General features: G+C 36.9%; 1 long non-coding RNA gene across 1 annotated transcript; it reads left to right on the top strand.

Annotated features, from left to right (window-relative positions):
• The first annotated feature begins 2,127 nt into the window (after positions 1–2,127).
• LOC145224336 (uncharacterized) lies at positions 2,128–2,871 on the top strand. The gene is made up of 2 exons (XR_013859618.1): positions 2,128–2,497; positions 2,575–2,871. It is a non-coding gene; the product is annotated as an uncharacterized LOC145224336 (long non-coding RNA).

Genomic DNA, 2,871 nt, shown 5'->3' with positions numbered 1-2,871 from the left:
AGCAACACCGTCTTTAAAAGTATAATTGCTTATGAAGCAGATTTTTCTAAAGTTGCTTTCAAAAGTTGATGCGGTAGACCCATTTCAATGTAGCATGAACGTTGCAAATATAAATGTTATTACATGAATATTACATATAAAAACAGTTTAATAATCTCACGTTGGATACCGCATTGATTCGATTGTAAGTCGCATTTAAAGGTGTTATAATATAAGCTGTAATACTGTAAAAATCTGTGTTGAACGGAATGGTAACAGTTTTTGTGTTCCACTTTATTCAAATCAAGTTTTATCACGAAAAAGATTTGTCGCAAGAAAAGGTAATGATTCTATTGTCAACGCCCCGAGATAACATGTTTTGCTAAGTAGGGGGAAAGCGCAGGTTAAAGGAATAATGAAACTGCAACTTTTCATCATCCCGTTTTGGTTTGCAATTTTCCAAGTCGCAAATTCCAAGGATGATAACGGTCATAACAACTTCACAGACGACAATTATTACGGCAACCGGACGACAACGAGTGCTGCTGATAAAGCCGTACTCGCGTCCTCGTCAGGAGTAAATACCTTAATTATCGGACTTTCTGTTATTGGAGTAGTGGTGCTCGGATTAGTAGTATCTGTTTATGTGCTATGCAAGCAATTCAACAAGTCTATGCGACACCAACGACTAAATGATATGTACATATAATTTGTTTCAACCGGCCTCGTTTTAAGTATTTTGCTTGATAAACTCTATAGGCTACACTTTCTGTCACATTGATATGCGTTTAGCTATATTCTATTTATTATATTTCTCTCTGCTACAGTACCGCATAAAATACCACGTGCATCGTTAAAACTGAATTAAGCAAAGTACATGATATATCATACATATGTAAAGTCATACAAAACATACTCCAAAGTATTTAAAATAAATTTTGTCGTTATTTGTACCGCAGGGGATTGCATAGTAAATACGCAAAACCCGCTTTCTACAGTTTACCGTAAACTTTACCTCATGAAAACGGTATCTTTATTGTAAATATTTTTTTACTGTTTGGCGTTTCGCTACTTTCAATTTCACGAGACAGTAAAAAGACATTGATGCAGTCCTTGTAGTAAACATTCAAACTGAGGTAACTCAAATACTTTAAATAGCGTTTGGTTCATCTATACATTAACTGTCAATTTATGAACTGCGCAGCGTTTTTGGTAGCGATTGCGACATATTTGTGCAAACTTTGCAATAGTTGTTTACCAAAATAGCTCGTTTTTGTGTAGCACCAAATCCAACTGCATTGACAAATCATGTTCGAACTTCGTAATATTTCCTGTCACAGTTAATTACGATGCAGATGCGACTTTGTGATCTGGTGTTTGCGAGCTTTAACCGTATGTTTTGTCCTGTGCTGTGATTGGACGCTGCTTTGTGTGGGAATTGTGCAAGAGCCAATCGCAAGAGCACATATGTACGATTTAACGCTTTTATCCGGGGTATATATAAAACCGCACTCGTTCATTCCCAGTCGAACTTTATCCAAGGGCTATCTCCGAATCATACATGATATACCAGAAATATAGTGCGATTATCACAGAAGTTCTTGTTAAACAAGTACATTCGGTTTTCTAGTGTAATTCTGTCATTAACCTACGAATTTCTGCGATATTTCAATGAACATTCACACTTGAAATGAACCGCTGTTTTCTTCTTTGATTTTTGTAAGGGTTATGTAAAAAATTCTTTGGTGTTTTTCGCAAAGCATTTTTCATAATCACCGCTTAGGCTACATACAAATTCAGGAGTGGAATGTGTTGATGTAGGATATAGTGGCGAGTTATTTTTTTACATGAGACCACTTGTCCCGTTATGTGAAAATTGGTTGCAATTTTTTTAAATAGACTTGCGCGTCACCGCACAACGATGTTTGTAATCTCCTGCAGTATACGTCCTGTTTCAACTTTTCTTTTGCAAACATTTCTTTTAAATTCTCTAGGTGAAAATAACCAAGAGATCGCATGGCAATGACCCGCTGTTATCTCCCTTCCCGACTCCCACAGATAATTAGAGCGAGAGAAAGACTTCGGCCCGTTTGACAACAATGAATCCGCTGCGACGCGTTAAAAGCGGTTTTGTCTAGGCGGTATTGGCCTATTTAAAAAAATATATTGCTCACACAGACGTTCAAGCGATTTGAAGACGGGTTTAAACTTATCAGCGTTTTTGACGCAAAATTTGGGTTAATTTAGACTGCTGTATGCATTAGGTGTATTAAGGTAAGACTTGAAATAATGGAATTAAGAATGCCGGATCCTACTAGCGTATGTAACAAACCATTTGATGAAAAAAGACGGAAAGCCTAGCTGATGAAAAATAGTAATATGGCAGAAAAGAGGCAAGAAGTTGGTAATATAGACAGTGATTCATCTGAGTCTGATGCAACAAACTGACGATTGGGGCCCAAACGACAGCACTCGAAATCTGCATCAAGGATTAAAAAAATGTATTCACTTCATCGCAGTAAGTAGAATTTACATTATTTTAGACGTGTACTAGCTTTTTCAAAACAAAATAACAACTTAATTGACTTTGTGTAGATGTTACTCCACTCATTGAATGCAAGAATAAAAAGAACAAAACAATCGTTTACGACATCAACATTGTTCTGGTGGATGCAGCCGATGGGACAACGGCAAAATTAAACCGACAGCGGAAGTGGTTTTGTAACAGAACCTATATTGCATCATTCGTTGAGGACGAGGCTTAGTGCAACTGGGCCTTGTGGTCGCCCATAAATTACCTAATGTGAACACCCACAACTTGTTTGTTGCGACATGTTTATAATCGCCTATATATTCTGATGGCTTTTCGTTCATTAAAATATGTTCTTTCTT

The sequence above is a fragment of the Phallusia mammillata genome, chromosome 4, assembly GCF_965637545.1.
Source record: "Phallusia mammillata chromosome 4, kaPhaMamm4.hap1.1, whole genome shotgun sequence".
NCBI classification, from domain to species: domain Eukaryota; kingdom Metazoa; phylum Chordata; class Ascidiacea; order Phlebobranchia; family Ascidiidae; genus Phallusia; species Phallusia mammillata.
This window is presented reverse-complemented; position numbering and strand designations above follow the sequence as displayed.